General features: G+C 38.0%; 1 protein-coding gene across 6 annotated transcripts in view; it reads left to right on the forward strand.

Annotated features, from left to right (window-relative positions):
- The window catches only part of PCSK5 (proprotein convertase subtilisin/kexin type 5), a 229498-nt gene that overhangs the window by 794 nt on the left and 206626 nt on the right, over window positions 1-22078 (forward strand). The window contains exon 1 of one of the 6 annotated variants that reach the window (XM_085566215.1): window positions 55-170. The exons of 4 other annotated variants lie outside the window; for them this stretch is intronic. The gene's annotated coding sequence lies outside the window, so the exon portion shown is untranslated. Of the gene's footprint in view, window positions 1-54; window positions 216-22078 lie in introns of those variants that run through there. One more of the 6 variants, XM_085566216.1, reaches the window with a different exon arrangement.

Here is a 22078-nt window from a genome sequence, read left to right on the forward strand (position 1 = left end):
CGGCCGCCCTGCGCCGCCGGGGCAGGGACGAGGGCGAGGGCGAGGGACGGGAGGCCCCGCGGCTGCTGCCCGGGCACGGCCCCGCCGCAGGCCCCGCCGCCGCCGCGGGGCGGTCCGCGGAGCCGCCCGGCTCCCCGCCGCGGGCCCCGTGAGGTGATGCGCGGGGACAGGTATGCCGGGGAGCTCGGGGTCGTGGCCTTCCCCTTCGAAGCCAGGTGTGAAACGGGGCGCGGGCCAGGGAGCCGCCTGCGGGGCGGGAGGGGGAGGGCATCGGCGGGGGGCGTCCCGCCGCGGCTCTGCGCTCCGCCTCGCTGCGGCTGAACTTTGCGCTCCGCGGCGGACAGCCTCTCGGCGAGTCGCCTCTCCGAGCTGAAAAGAGCCGGTACGAGACGAGCCGGCAGCCAGGACGTGGCAGCCGCGGCCGCCGGCTCGCCGCAGCGCGCTGAGTCCCGACCCCCGCGCTGGCGGGGCGTGCGGAAGGAGGCGGTGGCGGCGTGTCCCGGGGCGGCTGCCGCGCGTGCGGCTGCCCGCGGCGCTCCGTGGGGAAGGAGAGCACGCTGCTGGGGCCAGGGCACACCTGGACTTGGCTAGATCCAGACGTCACCACGTCAGAAAATTCTTGTATCCAGGCAGGTTAGGAAACTGAAAGTTAGCAAACACCTGGTTCTCACTGGAATGGAAAATGCCCCACTTCTACAATTAGGCACAGTTCTTTTTAAAATATCCTAACTTCACTTTTTCTTAAGGAGTTTATACTCGGTGTTCTAGGCTTTCCTCGCAGTTGTTCTCAAAATCCAAGTTGCATATGTAGGGTTTACAAGGTGAGTGCCTAAAAAATAAACTGTTTGCATGTTCTGTTGCATGCTTGGGTGCAAACATCCAAGTACATTCTTTCTGGACAGTAGTTTATTCTACATGAATCGAAAGGTTAGAAATGAACATTTACAGGTACAGAAGGCTTCCTTTTATACATGAGATTTACAAAACCGTATCTGTGTTTACACTCCAGGCGTTTCATATCAACCAAACCAAAATAAGACCTGATTATTATTTTGTTTTAAAATGGATTCCCACCTACTACATCATTGAATCAAAAGTTTAAAGTACATATCAATTGCAAGCCTGAAAAAGACAGCTGGTTGGTCAATTAAGAGAAATAATTTACATGAGAAAAACTGGAAAATGTCACTGGGGTATCACAAAACGTGATGTGTAAGGACGCAGTTACTTAGAGTATCAACTTCTCACGTAAGCAGACAGGCAGTACTACTTCCAGCTGGAGGCACTAAAATATGGGAGGAAGATTGCATGTCAAAAGTGAAGTACTACTTTGGAACTACAGTTTAGGAATCAAAATTTTTTGCATCGGTTTTCTTTTTAGTCTTGAATGTTTTTTGTTCAAGATGATTTATTCCTATCTGGGCCCTTATAGTGGCAAAATTTGCAACCATTGGTTGCAGGATGCGCCTGTCCCCATTTTTTCTTTTGTCAGGCTGGCTGGTTAGCTCAGAGCCTGCCTTTTTGTACTTTGCATATGTAAGCCATGTCTTGAATTAAGGAAAGAATGTTGTAAACCTCTGTTGTTTCTTATGTGAAAGTGTCTATATACAATTACAAAATACCAGTAATGGATAATACAGATTAGGTATACAGATTAGGTATACAAATGAGAATGAGAGAAAATAGAGACTATAAGTAACTGAAAATTGGAAAATGCTCTATTAGGTATATGGATGAAAAAAAGAGTAGACTGTGTTTCTAGGTAAAGATGGGTAAACGGAGTAAGGTACTAACTTTTGGAGAAAGGGAATCAGGAACAGTTTGGACAGATGAGGTGGACTTGTCCATAGCGAGCTTTCTTCATAGATCTGAAAAAGCAGGAAAATACTTGATGCAAAACAGGAAGTGCAAAAAGAAGATCAGAATGGGGCAATAATCTGCTGGTTATTATTGAGCAACAATTGCAAGTAATTAAAAAATTTATTTTGAGTGTGATGTTGAAAGATATTTTCTTAGCTGAATATGCTCTGAAAATAAGAGACACCAATAAGTAGAATTTTCTCATAGAGTTATAGAATAGGCATAATATTTTTGGTTACATTAAATTTATGAGCTCATCTATATAAAGAAAGTGAAAAAAGCTAAATCAAAATTCCACTGCAGCTGGTCCAAAGGACTAACTTACAAATTATCCAGAAAAATAACCTATTGAAAATATTAAAGATAAGTAGTGAAACTGTATAAAAATGAAAGTTTCAAGCCAGGAACATTCTGACAACAGTAAATTGCATAATTAGAGCTGAAGGAAACAGTGAGAAAGAGGGACTCTGAAGGCCTTATTTCCACTGACCGTTCTGTTAATTTTGTGTTTGTGGAAAAATGGCATTGAAAGGTGCATAAAATTGATAAGTAGAGACAAGATGGTAGACCCAGGAAGGCTCTGAATTGTAAATACGGGCCAACATCCCTTCTCCCAGTTTTTGTTATCTAGTGCATTCCTGATGATGGGAGGAATTTAACTTACTGGTTTTTGATGCTTGTGTGATTTGGAGAATATCCAGTCGAGTCTTGAAATACCTTGAAATTCAGTAATTTTCATTGCCATGGCAAACCTGTGAAGGCTTGCTAAATGACTGGACAAGTCAATCAGAAATAGATGTCAGAAGGGGCTGTTAAAAGGGGCCTTGATATGATATGCTGGTGAGCAATTGAGAACTCTTTTCTTTCACAGCTTCTGGTAAACTTTTCTTGCTCTCAGGCTTCTGTGGTCTTTGTGTCTTATGAAAACTCAAAGCTTTATTTTCTGTGCTCATTGAATAGAGGAATTTTCCATTATTTTTTAGCGAACACAGCACAACAGAGAAAGAATCCTCTTTTAACTCTATGTTTTTCCAGACTACATGTTCTGTTTCCTGTTTCCTACAATTTGCTCTGACATACTTCTTGTTTATCTTGTATTTCCTGTATTACCAGTGAGAGATATGTCTTCTGTGTTTCGTTAAAAAAAAAACGGACTTTAAAATGACACAAACATGTAATACCAGGACTTAAATGATTGGAGTTGACTTCTTTCCTCCTTTTCCAATGGAGGTTTTTCTGACTTACCCTTGAAATGCAATTAATAGTTTCTCTAGAACAAAGAAGTGTTGCATTGTTCTTTTTGCATGGTTCTTCTAAGACAGTGGTCTAGACTTGCCCTCTGGGACTGTGATAAGATATCACAGCATAAAGCAGCCAGGGAGTTGTTCGAAGTTCCATGCTGCATGGAGCAATCTGGGGTTTAATGCATTTCCCAGCACCTCTTTCCTGGCTTGTTTTCTATTTTGCAGTGGCTGCACAAAGCAGACCTTACCTTAGAGCAGAGTATCTGTCACTGACATTCAGGAATGTTTCTTTCACTGTCGGCAGCTGTCAAGGGTTAAGCATGTAATCTGTGTAGCATTTTGTACAGTTGCTTTAAATATTGTGACTATTTGCTGTCATCAGGTGCCAGGAGTTTCTTGTTCAGGCAGTGGATTTTCCTTTAAGGTTGAGGAGCAGAGGAAAAACAAACAGTTGGTACCCCAAAGGTGACGGAAGAATGGAAGACATAAAGCTGTCTGTGGTTGCAACAAGGGAGAGAAATGCTGCAATAGTAAACTTCAGATCCTGTTCTTTTTTCTTTCTTAATTCTAGGCAATAGCTGAGGATGGGTGAACATTTTCCCACATCACATCTTTCTTCTCCTGATAGTATTCTTCCAGGAATTTTACTTTTCTGATCTCTTCCAGAGTTGAGTAGCCTATTCCCTGCCCTTTGCAAATGACAGGCCACCCTATTCCTACAATTTTCTTTCTGCAAGGAATAGACACTATTAGACAAAAAGCACCTACATGTGAGGCTGAGCTTGAGGTGTGCCTCAGGAGTCACAGTAAGATAAACAGATTTGGCTTTCTAAATAATGTAAATGCTTATGTCACTTGCCAGTAAGTGTTTTGTGGTGGGTTGGTTTGTTTTAATTGGGACTACTGGTTTGAAGCCAGAAGATCACACGAAAGTTTAATAAACAATATTTCAAACCTGTTCATTTCAACAGTTCATTTCAAACCTGACATTCCTTTAATGTCACAGACAAGATGTTGTGTAACAAGGTCAGTTGATAGAAAGAATGGGAGGAGTGGCTGTTTTTCATTTTCTAAATCTATTCCTGATGGAAGGCAGAAGTAAATTCTGTAAACTAAGTAGTTCAAATTGCAAGACAAGGAAGCAGTTAAGGAAAAAAAGAACTTAATTTGAGATAAAAAGCCTAAACTGAGGTGATTGTCTTCAGCAAAGGAAGGAGTTTGCTACCAGAAGTCTCCATCACTTTACAAGGATGTCTCAAAAAGGCAAGATGATAGGCCTTTATGCAAAGAAGTTCAAGTACCCCGTAATATAGATGAATAATAGAAGAATCATACTTCTTAAGAGCCTGTGTGCTCACAGTATTGAAATTGAGTATATCTTACTAAAATTTAATACCTGTAATAAGTTTAGTGAAGTCCTGAGTACTGAAGATACAAGTATCAGGACGATGGTGTTAAAAGAATTAAAGCTAGGTGTACTCTATGTTGTATGCATATGCAGATATATAAGGCGGGGTTACACGAATACACCAAGGAAAACTGAATTTTCTCTTATACATAGGAGGAAAAAAGTGCATTTAGCAATAGCAGAGGATAATCACTGGTAGACAAATATTTGGAAAATGTAAATCCTGAAAAAAAATTTTTGTAAATGCTCATAATGCCAGAGAACCAATACACCTGAAAATATTGGAGGCTACAAAGGGTATACCATGGCTTTTTCTTCATATTTAGTGGTATATTTTCTCATCTCTGCAGTTAAAAATGGGAGGGAAGAGGGAGAGAGAACAGATCTTAGTTCTAGTAAATGTGAGCTTTTCATTAGGAGCTGGATGAAGAAAAGGAATGGTTTCTGGTCATACAGGCAATCTAGTAGCATCTGTGTGTTGTTACAAAATGAGGGAAGATAATCTTGTTTAACAGTATAGTGGTCAAATTACAAATTGTGTGATGATTTTTTTATTTAAAGCCCTTAGGCAAGCACAAACTAAATTATATTTTTAAGAATAACAAGCCCTTTACAACTGGCAATATTTGTGCAAACTGCTTCTCTCAAAGTGCAGAAGTGGACCAGACTGGGTTAAGTGGAAGAACTGGCAGAAATCTGTAAAGCATATTGATGTAAATCCACAGTGCATCATACCTCTGGTATGACAGCAATCATGTCTGGTATGACAGCCTCTGCCTGACAATGGCTAAAGCTATAGAAGTGAAGGGCAAGAAGGAAATCACTACAAATCAGTATGTCCATTGCAGTGCCTTTAAGGAAAACCAGCTTTGCCCACATGTTTCCTGGCAGATGTATAATCAGTTTTTGAAGGTCTTTGGTAAGGAAGTTCCACAATGTCAAGGGAGCTAGTGATTTTAGTGGTCTCTTACACTCTTTGTCCTGGTGAAGTCAAACTTGTATTAGTCTTTCTGCAATTCAAAGCTCATGTTTCTTGTTTCTCTGTGAATATAAAGAGTAGCAACATCAGAAAAGATGTAGCATTTCCCTGTTCCAGACTTTTAAGTTTTCCATCCAAGTTCAGTACTTTGTTTTATGTAAGTGAGGCTTTCACTGACCAGTCTAGCTGCTTGACTCTAGTCTTTCTAAGAGATCCTCATATTGAGCAAGGAACTGCCAGATCATTACAGCTGAGTACAGCAGCATAAGGATTCCTTCTTCTGTCCTCAGGAAAGCACTCCTGTTTATGTAACCCATTATGTCATTTGTCTATCCTGTAGCCATATGACATTCTTGACAGAATTCAGCCTGTGATCTGCTATGGTTCACAGATTGATTCTGCCAGATTCCCAGCCTATTGTTCTTCAGTCTGAATTTTTTCAGTAAGTTGCTATTTATTAGGTGTAGTACTTTGCTTATGCCTTTGCTGGATATTTTCATGCCTTTTCAGACTATGTGTTACAGTGCCAGTTTGTTTTGAATTCTGTTCCTCTCCCTCAGCATATTAGCATATAATCTCTGAGTCTTTATATATCTTAAGTTTAGCAGATGTCTTTTCTGTGCCAATATTCAGGTCACTAGTTGAAATATTGACCAAAACCATTTCAGAATGAACTCTGGCAGGTAATTGTTTGCTGCCCTGCTGTAATAAATAGATAAATCATTCTTGCTTATGAAGTTTTGACCTACTGTTCCATAGTTTAATTTTGTGCCCTGCTTCAGGAATTTGGTTTATTACTCAAGTCGTACTTGAAGATAAAGTTTTTATTTTACACAGTGTCTGCTCAAAACAAACATAAATAATATAATAAATATAAAAATCTGAAGAATATTGAATTGGACAGAATAATGAGTAGTGATGTGTGTCTTAAGGTGTTCTTAAGTGGATTTTTGACCCCAGTTCTAAAAGTGATTTTTTTTCCCCCAACTTATGGACTAAATTTAGTCACAGCCAATGTTATATATCTGCTCTTGTGCTTAAATGGCTCATCTGTCTCTCTATCACATTTTTAGGGCCTTTCTTTTGCTTCTGTAGCTTCTGGTTTCCTATTAGAAGACAGAAGATAGATTTCCCACTCCTACCATCATCATAGTTGTTGTGTTTTGATTGACATCCGTTTGCCTTGACTAGAAATTATGTCTTGCTTGTATACAACCTCCCCACTCCTTTGTACTCTTTGTCCATAAATAATGCTTGTTGTCAGGCAGTACATTTCCATGTCATTTTCTTGTTTTACAGCTGTATTTTATGGTCTGTGATTGACCAGTATACCTTTCTCTTGTCCTCCAAATAATCAATTGTAAAATCAGCAAGTGGGGAAATACATGTCAACCATATCACGTGGTACTCCTTGTCACCTGCCAAACACTGGAGAAAATACAATCAAACAGAATCCTGCTTGCCAAAGATACATACCTTAAGACAGTAAGTGTTTATTTGGCAACAGACTGGGCCCATTTGATTGATATTTGCAGAATGAAAAACTGTTTGGAATGAAACATTGGCAAGTCCAGCAGAGTATGAGAATTACAGAATGAAATTGTGCCAGAACAGCTTGTTGTGGACATTCCTGTGGATTACAAGATGTTGCACAATGGAGGTGAGACTGTAAAAAGCATGTTAATCAGGCAAAAGGGAATATACAGTTCTAACAAATAAAGAAAGAAAAAATTGTATGCACAGACTCTTCCATAGAGAAGAAACCTAATCCCGATGGAGATGGCATACATTTTAATAAGGGATAGCCATCAGGCCCATCTTTTCTCAAGTTACATTTTTTTTCTCTTTCTTTTTATCTGTTTAGGATTTCTGTGCCATCAGGGAACAGGTATCACTTAGGTTTGTGTTCTGGGGCCAGACTGGAGTTAAGAGATGCTGCAAGTCACAGTTAAAACGTGTGCTATATATTTTATTCAAACTAGAAAAAAACTAATGAGTTTTGTGTAAAAGTGCTTAGAAGGCAGCAAAGTGTTACAGAACAGTGCTGTGTGTCTGAAAGTCAAGCCTAGAATTGGATAATGTTGTCCTTTTAGAAATGCATAGTTTAATCAGTGGTAGCATGTAGTGATACTGAAATCAGCTTGGAAGTAAACTTTGTAACACAATTTGAAGTGGTTAGAATGCAGACATTCTTTATTACAGTGCTGGACGCCTTCAGAGGATTTTTCCTCCAATTCAATATGTGTTGTAAAACTTGACAACAAGGTCTTTATTCCGTCATGTGCATACATATTCATTAAAATGTACTTCTTAGCTAATACATAAACTTCACTTTCCTAGAACCAATTTACAGGCCTCCATTCCTTACCAGAAATCCTTTAATGGTCCTCGAGGGTTAAATGAAGGGGTCTGTAGTGGTTGTAATTACTGAGTGCCCCCAGTATTGTAAATCTTGCCTGGAACTTCTCTGACGGCATGTGCAAAGTTTCTTGTAACTTTGCCACAAAACCTACTAGGTTCCTTATTATCTTTTTATCCACTGGTTCTAGCTGTGTTTAGCATCCTGTATGCCTACTTTTTCATTCTTTTATCTAGTTTGCTAGTTAGTCTTTAAGCTATATTTTGCAATTTCAAGGGAACTGAAAATTTCCATTCTCTGTTGTCTGTCAGTAGTTTCCCCTCTGGATAAATGTAGAGAATGTTTCCTTTTCTTTTATGGAGCCTTTCTTTGCGGAGCATATTTACACAGTAACCTGATGTCTTAAAAATAGACAGGAAAGAAAATACATACTGTATTGTGCCTTTAAAACCGGTGGTATGACATCTAGGGCATAGAGAAATAGATCCTATAACATTTTTGTTCACCTGAGCACCCTTATTGAAATAGACCCAAAAGAATGGCAGGCTATTCTGAGTCTGATAGATCTTTCTGGATGCCACCACAATAGGCACAGGCAGTGGTTTTAAGTTACTGTCCTGGGCGAGGAAGAACAAAACAAGCATCCAGTGCTTTTCACTAACACTCCCTTCAGCTGTTTTTGGCTAAGGAGTCTGCCTGAACTGGATATTGTTTCTGGATACTTATAAATTCGCAATGTTTGCTTTGTCCGGATTCTTGTTCAGTCTTTGAAATAAAACAAAACTTTTAGCATCCACAATATTCTGTGGGAAGGATTTATGAAGTTTGCTACTACACTGCGTGAAGACACACCTCTCTTTTGCTTGTTACTTACTAGCTTTGTTGTATGGCTACTGAAAGAGGTGGTGAAAGATGATTTTTGTCCACTCTTACACCATATATGATTTTTTAGACTTTGAATATTTTCCCCTAAATTATGTTATATCTAGGCTGAAGGGTCTTGGTTTACTTTGCTATTTGTCATGCAACTTCTGTTTTGCCATATCTTTGTCCTTTCTTCTTTTCCTACTTGGAAACTTTTTCAGGTCTCCCTCTTTGAATAGAGGGAACTAGAGCTACACAGTACTTAAGAATGTGAGAAAACCTTGCATTATTCTCATGATGCCATGTACTGTGTTTTATCCTTCATATTATAACTAATATCTAGTGTGTAATTTACTGTGGGGTCTTCTGTTGAGCTGAGTTCCCATGGATTAGTCTACCACAACCTTGAGACTTACCATTCTTTAATGGTATGGTACTGGGCAGCTCTGAACAGTTCCTTTTAGTGTGATGTTTGGTTTGTACATAAGTTAATCTACTTTTGTCTATATTGGATTTCATTTGATATTGTTGTTACTCAGTTTTTCAGGGTACTTCTGCAGTTCATGCACAGTCAGCTGTTGCAGTTTTTACATCTGTCATGGCTGATTTCTACACCTCATTGCTTACTCTTTTTCCCATGCATGTTTTTTGTAATGAAATAGTGTATCTTCCAGAAGAGGTTCTGCAATGGAACACAACAGATCTCTGTCTGGAATCTCCATGCATTGTAAGAAGATAATTGCTATTTAGCTATTTGCTAACTATTTGTTTTCAGTTTTTTTTTAATTTTGATTGCTTACTTCTGTGAAGACCTTTTGCAGTGGATTCTTAAATTCTTAAAACCTGTGGGTGAAGTACATTGTCAAAGGCCTTTTAGAAGTTCAACTAGAGTGTTTCTGTTTACCCATCTCTATCTATGTGCTTGGCCTCTTTTAAGAACAGCAATAAATTTGTAAGGCAGAATCTTCTTCTGTTTAACTATTTCCAAAACAGTGACTTTCTACCGAAGTGTCCATTAATTTTCTTACTTCTTAGTTTCTGTAAGTTTTTCTAGTAGTGACTTCTAGTAGTAGACTCAATTCACATCTCCTTTTAAAAGTTGACATCACATTTGTTATACAGCTGTTCTGAAAAGTTAAAACTGTTTTTAAAACAAAAATTTTAACTACTTTAATTTATGGAGTGTTTTTATTCGGTTATTCCACTCATATTGCTTCAACATTGTGAACTGCAGAATGTCAACTATTGTATCTTGAGTAACTGATCTGAGCTGAACTGAAGCAAACAAATCAAACACTAAACTTTGAAAAAAAATCTGATGCTTTTGTGAGTATGCTGCGCTCCAATGAGCCTAGCATAAATGAGCAGCTTTAACTGGGGAATTAGTAGACCCGTTGGAAATTAGTAGATCCCTTCCCTGCAGGAGTGGGCTGCAGCATAAGCTGTTTTCTCATGAGCAACCAAGCCCCATCTTGCACAACTGGCAGTTTTACCAATAGGGTGTAGAGTGAAACTAATGCAGATGCATACAGAGATGTATGTAGAGGCAGATAAGCTTATCTTGTTTTTAATATATTATACTCCATGAAGTATTCAGTAGCAGTTTAATAAAGTCTCTTAGTAAGGACATTGGAAATTATTCTGCATGTACACAAGTTATATCAGTAAAGTTGACAGACTAGATATATCCTGTCACCAACACACAACACAAGCTCCAGTCCTAGCTAGCATGTCAGTATTAATTGTGATATTCTGTACAGTTTTCTTCCTTGCTCATTGTGAACGAAATAATTTGCTTTCCATGAATTGAAAGCACAATATTAATAGGATTTTATTCATACCCAATTTGAAATAAAAGTTAACTCCCAGAGGATACATGTATTACGGTATCTGGAATTGCTTTGACACTTCTGATATGTGCCCATCACCGTATCTTGGTGGGCACATGATGGGCTATACCACATCTTGTCTTTTCTGCCTGTCTGATGAGGCTGAATGTTTGCTTCAGTTTGGAGAAGTTTAAATTTCCATTGTCAGTGAACAACACACCCCTACTCAAAATCAGTTTTAGATCAGTGCATGATGAGGGTGGCCAACTTACAAATCACAAAACCATCTGGTAAAACTGGTAGCTGGAATTAACAGAGTTGCAGAGTTTTGTTTTCTAAAAGAGTTAACTATTTTGTGATCCAAAAGGGCCCTGGACTATGTTGGCATCAATACATGGTTTTACCATTGCAACAGACTGCTCTTTTGGAAGCTTTTTTGTATATAAATGCCATTCCAGTTGTGTGAAATTTAAGCAATTTCCATTTATTGCCTGGCAAATAGAAATATTAATCTGACAAACATAGCTGCACAGTGAGCAGTTCTAGTGGTGGTTGAAACTTGTATTTCAATACAATGTTTTAAAATAGAAATGAAAATCCATATATAAAGAAAAAGACATAGTTTTATCCAATGCATTGCTGTCATTTTAACTGACTGTCTTTTTCCTATTTCAGTATTTTGGTATGTTTAGTATCAATATATTAAACAAATTCAGTAGGTACAGTAGGAACTTTTGTCCTTTCTCCAAGAAAAAACACTTTCAGGCATTCTCTCAACCCTGAGGTTGTAAGATTCAGCTCTCCAAATGAGAAGATCATCAAGGAATATTCTTTATATGTGTGAAATGGATAGGATCTGAGAGCTGTAACTTGTTTATCATTAGTTTTAGTAAATTTAGATGTTTTGTATTGAATTGAGTATCGGATCTCTTTGTCTTGTCTCTGTAGTGTGATGTAATTTGGAAGCTTAAGTTAGTTCTTAACTTAATGAGATTAACTACACTTAATTGAAAATATACACCTTTCTGGGGTCTAGGTTAAAAAAGCATTAAGTGCAGTTACCATTAAACACTGTCAAAGATTCCAGTGAATCCAGTGAAAGTTTAATTGAATCTTCTAGTACTTTGGAAAATGGTACACCAGGAGAGACGTGTATATTTGAATTAATACAAATTTTTTGTGTCACCTTTTTGTGTGTTTATTTTATTTTTGTTATGATTGCAAATAGCAACTTCACATGCAATATTGCAAGATTGTGCTAGACATTTGCTATGCTGTAATACTTCTCAAATCCTCAGTAAACATTACTTATGATTATATAGCTGTTTTATTTCTTACTATGTTTAAATGCTACATGACACAAATATTTTTATGGTTGCATTTACTCACCTACTTGCTTTTTGTTTTAGTGTATCTTTAGATAACACCAAACAGAAATTTTTGTTTTCTTACTATTAAACTGTTACATGAAGAGGTGTTGTACTAGTTGTCTTACCAAAGTCAACAGGCTTACATATGGAGACATAAATAAAGAATATTGACAGACCTTACTTTTACACACAAAAAAGTGTAAACTTCTGTACAGCTCTAGCAATAGTCAAGTAAAATAGATTAATATGTCAGTAACCTGCGTTCTGGACAAGTTTCATGCTTTTCTGCTTTTCTGTATTTCGTTAAACATGTTGTACAGAGTGGAAGATACCAGATTTCACTGGAGTACAATGTTCAGGAAGGGTGATCTAGGTTAACTGTACAAGAGGATTGTATTTTCTGCCTGTGCACTGCACATAGATGAACTTAACTCAGATATTCCCACAAGTCACTTCTTTATAACTCTTTGGTAAATTATATTGGTAATAGAAGAGGAAATTGCTTAAAGCACGTCTCATGAGAAAGTCAGTTAAATGAAAACATTGTACTTCCTATGACTAGTAAGAGCTGAATTCAGATTTGTAAGACAAAGTACAGCATGAAAAGGTTTATTGCTGGCAATATAAATGGTCGCTGTAAACAGTACGACTAGTGTAAGTCACCACATTAGTAATTTTGAACAGTATATTCACATATTAATGTGCTTAGGAGTTTTATATTGATGTTGAAATAACTGAATGCAAATATAACTATAATTTCTACTGTTGTAGAAGAACTGCGCAGTAACCCCATTAGATTAGACTGCTCTTGATTTATGCCTCTGAAATTCTATAATTTCAACAGTTATTTCTGACTTGCAGTTTTGTAAGTGAGAAGGTACTTGATCTTATGGGGCTGGGTAGATGTTTACAAGTTTTAGAACAGAGATGATGCCTATGAAATATTTCAGAATCAAGATTTAAAAGGAAATGAATATGTGCATTGCTTGTTGTGACACTTTTCTTGCAGTAGTTTGTTAAAAAAATAAAACCTCTTAACTAACTTTTATACTGTTCGCATGAATGAAGTAGCTTGGTCAGAACTTTGTCAAGTCTCATTCTTAATGCTTTATAATTACATGTATGAGAGCACAGGTGAAGAAACATTACAAAGAAACCATAGTCTTTAGAGCCTGGAACAGCTAGTAATGTATGGTATGTGGCAGTTCTGTTTGTTACTGTAACAAACATTCATGACACTGCATGAGTATGCATCCTCATTTTACATTTGTTTTGTGACGCAATATGAAATAGGATTGGAAGTCAATAAAACAGAGGCAAAGCTCACTTCAGTTGATGCAGTATATAATTTGGAAATTTTAAATTGCAGATTATTAAGTTAGGAAAGGGAAAAAAATTTCAGAAAGCAATGGCAATTTAATTGACTCCTCAAAATGGCTTTTTGATGGCTTCATCAAAATGATGACTGTGGTAATGAAACAAACTGATCATATTGCCTAACAGCATCTTTGCGGATAAAAAATATATTTTTTATGGCTTGAACTTTCAAATGCATGATGACTGCATTGAAGTCACTCTAAATACTGCAAAGGTTACTTTTGTTTGTTCAGCATAATATAAATAGTCTTTGTTACACTCATTTTTATTTGCAGAAACAAGGTGGTGACTCACTGGGGTTCACAAAAAGGGGCATAAGCTACCATTTATATTATGTTGGGTTTTGAATTGAAAAGAAATTATAGAAAAGATGAATGAGAATGAAGGAAGTAATTTATTTCCTTTTGAGCATTTTGATGAAAAATGTAACATTGCCTGGAACTGCAAGCCCATGGTCACAGGTTTGCTGAGTAACATTGCATTACTTTATTTGACAGGGATGTGAGCTTCCCAGCTGCTGCAGTGCTCCAAAGGCAAAGCTCACAGTTGCAGTTATTAATTCCTGTAATTACTGTACTTGAATTTTAAGATTTGACATGACAAATGTGGAAATGGCTCACTTCACCATCTCCCCCAGATGTTTTAGGCTGATATATTTGTTGGTGTCTATAGTTCATATAAGCCCCTCTACCACTGCCTGTCCAATAATTAAGGACCTGTTCATTGATTTTTAGCTATTTTTTTGAACATCATTCTAATAGTCACAATCTGTTTATTAGTCCTAGAGAAGAGGTGGATGAAACCCTTACCAACCTTCAAAGAAATTTTTCAAGCACTATAATGGCATTTTTTTCAATTTAATGCTTGGACAATCAACACAGTTTCCAATGTATCTTCAGCTTCTTTCTTTTTATTAATGCTTAACATCACTGAGGGCATATTTGTATGCCCTCATCTGTAGGGAAGTGTTCAAAGGTTGCTAATACACAGCACAGCTCAGATATTGTCCCCCCACAAAGACTGATGCATGTTCTTAGAGCTGCAGCTGCAACAGAGAAGGGTAGGGGTCAAGCTCAAGCCCTGCTTCTTTCATAACCTTTGCGAAGAATATGTATTTACTGGGGGCTCCTGTTACCTCTGGCATGTAAGGCTTTGCTGCTCAACCATGTAGGCCTCAAACATAATTTTCACAGTGTCTTTATTCAGGCAGCTTCTCCTTGGCTTTATTTATCTGATGGGTGTCTTTGGGATTTCTCCTTTTATGATTTGGCTTCAGTATTGCTTTTTTACCTGCACTTTTTGAAGTAGCACTGTTTTTAATTAGATATAATCAAAGTATATTTTTATTTTAAAAAATCATTTAACCTCTCCCACTTCTCAGAACTCAGTAAGGCAGAGAGTTCATAATTTCAATAACAGGATTTACACAAACATATAATCAAAAAAGGATGTCTCAGTCCTGTTTAGAAGGATTGTTCCTCCTATATAGTAGTGTAGATTCAATTAATATAAATCTTAGTATGATCTGGCATGTATTAGAATTAAGGCTATGATACAGTTTGAATTTATTCTTTCTAATACCCCAATTAATCTTATCTGCTGATTTGTACTAAAACTTGTTTGCATTAGAAACTTTCTATGGTTTTCTCATGATATAAACCACTTTATATTGCTGTTTGGTTGTTAGGTTTTTTCTCTTTATTTTTCATAGTAATTCCATGTGCTAAATAGGATTACCAAGAGAGCACTAAAGTACTGTAATTTCAAAAAGCAGAATTTCATTTGACAGTATTTGTTTTAAAATACAATTATACAAAGTAACCTTTTTACAGAAAGTGTGATGTAGGAAGCTTTTTCCAATTCACCTCAACTTTTAAAAGTAATGGATCAGCTAGGAGTCTCAGGGGAAACATAATTTGGTCTATGTTTCTAACTCTGTTTTATAATATATTTTCAGTACAGCATTCCTCTGTATGGAAAATTAGCACTTTGATTTTTAAAAATAGTTTAGAATTCTACATTTAAATGTAGCTTTTAGTTTTAATTAAATTATATTTTAGAATTGAGATGAAAAATATGCTTAAGTTATATTCTGCAATGCAGTAGAAAGCCTGGAAAAGTTAAATTATGAGAAAACTACTTTTATAGACTTAATCCCAAATCAAATAGACCGGCTGTCTTGGTTTTAGACAATGAGCACTCTGAAATGAGTAGCATCCCCCTTGATTCCAACCAATCCTGTTCCACCAGTAACAAATAAGGTATGAATAGGTTCAAGTGGAAAAAAAAACCCCAAACCGGTTTAGTAACAGAATGCCAACAGGCAAGGGAAAAAACAGTAATTAACTTTTTGATAGCAAACTGCTGTATCTCACAATCCCCAGGGAACAAAGAGAGGCCCCAGTGCTGGAAATGCCCTTTCACAAAGATGTGTCCAGCTAGGGATCGCCACACGGCTGGAGGACAAGGGGAAGATGGTGTCACAGCTTCCCTTCCAAGGTGGCACTCTCTAGACAGCCGCATCTTTCCCTTTGGAGCGGGAAGACAGTGGACTTGTACTGGCTTGACCAGCAGTCCCCTGTGGAACTCAACCAAAGGCAGCTCAAAACCACCAAATGCAGCCTCTCTGAGATGCACAAAACCCCCCAAAACTAAAAGAGAATCCGAAAAGGGAAGACAAAACCTTTGCCTGAGCAAAGACCAAACAGCTCATGAAGCAAATAATATGTGGCAAAGAACCGGAAGCTGCCAATGAGAGACGATTTTAAAAAATGCCCATGACACCATTTCCAGGCACACACACAGCAAGGCCTTGTAGGGTCTTACAGTAACAATTTTTGAGCATAGATAGATATGGAACACAATAATATAACTGTAAAAAATCATAACTTTGATACTGAATTAGAATGATATAAAAAATTATAACTGACCTCAGAATATTGATGTGTTTTACTCCTACTAACAAAGGCAAATTAAAAGGCTGAAGTTTATTTTTCAATTGAAAGACTATGCTACTTTAGTCTTAAAACAAAATACAGCAGCATGTAAGCAATAGTAGTGACAATATCTTAAAGAACATAAGGCTGAGATACTTTATTTTAATGGCTGTTTTTAATTTTTGGCACAAGCTATTTAAAAAGCCAAACTAGCTCAAGGCAAGTGCCCAGACAAAATTTCTCCATTCAAATAACTGAAACATAAAAAATACAAAAGAAGGCTAAAATGGTGTATTTTAATTCAGTAAGGTGATATGCTTTCCTCTCTATTTAAAGGGAAGGAGAAGGAATGGCAGTAGTTAAATGGTAAAGTGTTGCATTCCCACCATGGTGAAGAGATGCAATGTGATTTGCTTCTATGTATTGTGATGTTTTTGCTGAAATAGCCATGTGATTTTTTTAAACTGCGCTCTTTTGCAGTTTTCATTTCATATGCAGGTGGTTTAGGGGGATCCTGTCCTTCAAACTGAAGATTCAATAAACTGTACAAGAACTCCTGCTTACAGTATAGCCTTTTCTCCATCTAAGAGACTCAAAAAATTCTTCAGAAAGAAGGGATGTATGTAAGTCCAAGCCCAGCTTGTTCAGTTTCACTATTCAGAAGCAACAACACTTTGCAGACATCATGTCCATTTAAAACAAACCTGAAGAAAAGGGAATATGGGAGAAGAAGATATGAATCTTGAGAAAAAGATCATACCTCGATCATACAAAGACATCTCCACAATATGGGCAGTTGAATTTCTGTTAGTTAAACAATTAAAAAAAAAATCAATTTGATATTACGTTTGGGAGAGACAGAGCCCTCATCTCAGTCTGCAGCTCAGATGTCTGAGGAGCTCTGCAGCTGTCCTTACGGCAGTTGGTCCTGCAGCCTCAGTATGCTGGAGATCTGTCAGTGCTGACCTAATGGTGGGGTTTTGGAGAAAAGAGCTGGAGGCTGAGAAAGTGTGGTCACTACTGTAGTATCTTATGGTGGAAAAACCCCATGCCAGTCCCCCCAAAAACTCCACTACACAGTTCTGTTCCTTGCAATATAAGTTGAGTTTAGTTTCCACATCTGGAATGAACATGACCTTTCCAGATATGGGTACTTTAATTTGGGTGGATCAGTGAACAGCTAACACCTTCTGCAGAGCTTTCTTGCTCCGAAATGCTGAACCAGAACCCTGGTTTTAAGATGCTTAATACTTCCTTGTCTGGAGTGACTCAAGAAGGAGAAGGAGTGGCAGTTTTCTGTAGTATCATTGAACCCATTTACACCTAGGGATAATGACTAGCCAATAGGTCAAAATTAAAGGCGATGAGTTTGCCTTGTGAGATTTCAGATTTACATTTGAAGTTCTTTTTGCACCTGGTCTTGTTAAACATTTTAAGATTCCTATGGGCTCACTTTTCATGCTTGTCCTGGTACCTCTTAATGATACCCCATTTGTCTGCTGTGTCAGCTGCACCACTCAGCTTGGTGTCCTTCCAGGCCATTTTGTCATTCTTTTATTCTATGTGTGCTGGTTTTAACAACCAACAGGGAACTAGACTTCAAATACACTACTTTCAGTCACCCCTTCTGATAGTGGAGGGACAATAAGGACATATTATGTGATGAAAATAACAATTTACTAAAATCACTATAACCACAACAGTAACAATAGTAAAAAAGTATACAAAAATAAGGTGGCTTACCCACAAAAGAACATTCACCACCAGGAAAAAAAAAACTGCTTCTCAAAGATAACACCAGGTGTGGTCTCCAAACAAAGGCAATATGGTGAGGAGAGCTTCCACAGTATAGTGTTCTCCCCTACCCTTCCACCGAGCCTAAAAAGAGTGGAAAACAAGGACAAAACAAAACCTGGAAGCCAGTTCATTTGATAAAAGGAATTGTGCAGCTGCTGGCTAAGCTCTGTCCTCTGCACTTGCTTGAACTGCCGCCTCCAGCTCTCTGCTGCCTGGAGCTGTCCACTTCAATGCCACAACTCCCATAGTAGCACTCCAGAGGAAAAATGGGAAGAGGGAAAAAAACTGTTGGGTAGCAGAAGGGACCAAGTCCACTCTGGCTTAAGAGGAAGTCCATTCTGCTCTTGTGACCAAGGCAAGAGCAGTGAATTCCCAGTTTCGGGCCCTGGCTTTTTTCTGTCGAAGCTATCCCCCCCCCCAGCCATGATGTGGGTGGTATCAAATAAACAATGCTAAAAACTCCACCACCTTTTCTCTTTACTGGGACACTATGAAAATGTTTCAAATGTTGTCACATTATACAGAATACACCAGAAAATGTATTTTAGAGACAAATGAAAATGCTTCAATTTGAAAAAAATGTAAAAGTTTGAAATAGGGTTGAAATTATTTTGTTAAAATGAGATGATAATAGTAAACTTCATAAGCTTTCTCATCTCTCTGGTTTTGATATTTTCTTCTGTCAAGGACTTTAACACTTTGGAAATTTTTTGCTGTTATAAAAATGGGAAGTGTCATACCTTCATCTCCATGTAAAATATAATCCTTTGCCTATTTATAATGATTTATATTCCAGCTCTGCAGAGGGGTAGCAGATCACTGCTTCTTTGGTACTTTTATTGTCTCACTGAGTTCAGAATCACATTTGTACCTGATCTGTCTTCCTTTCCAAATCCATTTAGGAGCAAATTCATTAAAACCCGGGAGAAATGGGGAATCTTAAAATATATCCTTCAATTCACCAAATCAGTAGCGTATTATTTTCTAATCAGCCCTCTGGGAGAAGAGCACTTTGCACCTAGATGTTTAGAAGATTTGTCTCCTAAAAAAAAAAAAAAATTGTTTGCAAGCTTTGAAACATCTCTTAAGCCCAGTAGCTGGAATGCCTTCCCTACCCTTGTTCAGCTACACAGAAATTTTAGTCAGTTTAGTTTCAGAGCTTAGTCAGATAGATCAGTTTGGTGACCATATAGATATATTTGAAGTATGTTTAACAGTCATCTTTAGCATTTGTATTTCGTTACAAAGTTCATGGGACACAGTGCACATGTAGGTTAATTTATTCAGTACTTATGTTCTAAATTATCTTACTCTTGCCCTGGACTATAAAATAACATATGGAAGAAATATTTTTCAAGAGGAAGCTTAGAAAGTTTGGTTCTTGTTTCATGATATCTTTGAAATCAAAACATTTTCTCAACTTTAAATAGAAAATAGGACCTGGTAAGTATAAATTTAATGTAAATATGTGTATGCTTTGGTTTTCAGGAACACCACAGTAATATTGTAGGATTGTTAGCTCCTCAAAACTGAAATAATTCCTGGAATTATTTTGTCCTTGAATAGACATAGTATAGTACAACTAAAATGTACGTATAGATCTGTTGAAAATGTTTATCTACAAACACTACTTGTAAAGAGATTAGGTCTTCCCTACACCCACTGCCCATTCTTTTTCCTTTGGCCAGGAAATATTTCCCTATTCCTTTTTAAAGAAATCATGCCCTCTGTATAAAAAAAAGTAGACTACAACGATTCCTCAAGGATATATGGTTGAAACTGCCAGCAATCTCTAGCAGTAGTAGAGTAGTTAGCTCTATTGTTTCTGTCTTTATATTGCTTTTCTCTGAGAGTGCCTCTAGGACCTGGGAGTTAGAAGTATATAAAACAATTTAACAAGAACATACACAATGAGAAGTTTTATTGTGCCATAGTTACATGGTTTAATTCTTCCTAGTGGTTCAAGGTATTGGAAGGTCTAAGTAAATTCCCATTAAGGTAAGAGAAGGCAAAAAAGCTTTTAGTAATGCTGGTGTTACTTTGCTGTGAAAGGCACTGGCATTTACTGGATATGAATTTAATTACACTTAAAAGATTTGGGCTTGTTTTAATTTCTTTTCAATTATGAACTAAAGTTGTACATCTCACAATTCTAAGTGATCCAGTATTATTATCTGAAAACTAATGGTGTTTGGAAGACATAGCATTGCAACTACTATACATAATTGCAAGGGCTTAATTCTGTCTCCACAGCCAAGTTTTCAGAGAGAGTAGATCTGAACAAGGATTACAAAGGCTCATGCTGTCCCCCTTGGGATGGAAGCATGCAGATGTCTCCAGTATGTTCCATGGATGGCTAGTTCTTCTAAACTGTAGAACCTCCAGGAGTGCATTAGGTAATCTCCTAAATTTACTGGTTTGGATGCCCTCAGAGTGGTCAGCTAGAGTTAAACTAGTGTAAGACAAAACACAGGACTGAATAGCTTTAGCACATTGAGAGCTTTGTAGCTCAAGACAGGATGGATGCTTATTTTCGTTGCAATATAGCCTTTCTATTTAAACAGTTCTGTGAAGTTGTAAAATCCAGTTACCTGTCTGAGCTGTCTTTTCAGTAACATGTGGCTTTTTAGACACACTCAGACAAAGTAGTGGATTTCTAACGCACTCTGAAAGCAGCAAGAAAAGTCTAGAAAAGTTCAGGTACCTTTATAGGTTACTGGTGTGGTGAGTATGCCCTTTACAGGTCTTTGAAGACTTACGAAGCAATACTAATGTCACTTCAATCTTAGCTAGCACTAGCACTTCAGTCTCATTTGAGACTACTAATAAGTCCAGGAAACATCCAGGAAGTAACTGTTTACATCCTTCTGTCTCAGGGAAGCATGCTATCACTTGCACTTAAACTAAACCTGGCACCAAATTTCAGTGATTGTTATAAATAATAGTAATGTAAAAAGAGTGCAACAGAAACCTGATGCTACTGGATTGTATTTGCCAGAAGCTCTTAAAATCAGAATAAACTTCAGTTGCTGTAGTCAAAAGTAATGGAGTAAAACAGAGTAGAAGAGAATAGAATAGGATAGAATAGAATTGGACAGTGGTCATCTAACTGACAAATTCAGGGCTGACCAACAATTACAACACATCATTAAGAGCCTCATAATCCAAATGCCTCATAAATACTGATAGACTTGGGGCATTCACAACCTCCCCAGCAAACTTGTTTGACTATCCTCTTGGTAAAGAAACACATTCTAAAGTTCAGTATGAACCTCCCTTGATGCCATTCTGAACCTTTCTGACACATCACTGAATCCTAGTAGGAAGAGATAAGCATCTTCATCTCCTTGTCCCCTCCTCAGGAAGCTGTAGAGAGCAACGAGGTTACCCCTCAGCCTACTATTCTCCAAGTCAAAGTGCTCAGCTCCACTTCACAAGCCATGCCTTCCAGACTTACCCCACCTTTGTTGGCCTCCCCTGGATGCATTCAAGGAGGCCTCATCCTTCTTATCCTTCTCAACCTTCTTAAATTGTGGGGCCCAGACTTGTAGAGAGTGCTCTAAATGAGGCTTGCCAAAGCTGAGTATGGTGAGATAACCACCTCCTTTGTCTGACTGGTTATGCAGTATTTGAAGTACTCCAGGATGCAGTTTGGCCTCATGGCTGCCCAGATACATGGCTGACTCACATGTAACTTAATGTCAGCCAGCACCTACAGGTCTCTGTCTGCAGGGCTGCTGTCCAGCCACTTCACTCCCATTTCACACTTGTGCCTGGTGTTACTTAATCCCCAGTACAGAATCCAAAATTTAAACTTCAAATTTCATACCATTAATCATAGCCTAATGCTCTGATCTGTCCAGATGCATCTGCAAGGCCTTTGGTCTCTCAAGAGGATCAACAGCATCTCCCAGTTTGGTGTCATCATCAAATATGCTAATGGAGCATTTAAATCCTACATCCAGATTGTTGTTAAACATATTGAACAGAGCTGGTCTAGGACTGAGCCCTGAGGAACAGGACTGTTGACTGGCCACCAGCCAGATGTAACCCAG

This window comes from Lonchura striata, chromosome Z (genome assembly GCF_050655825.1).
Source record: "Lonchura striata isolate lonStrDom1 chromosome Z, ASM5065582v1, whole genome shotgun sequence".
NCBI lineage: Eukaryota > Metazoa > Chordata > Aves > Passeriformes > Estrildidae > Lonchura > Lonchura striata.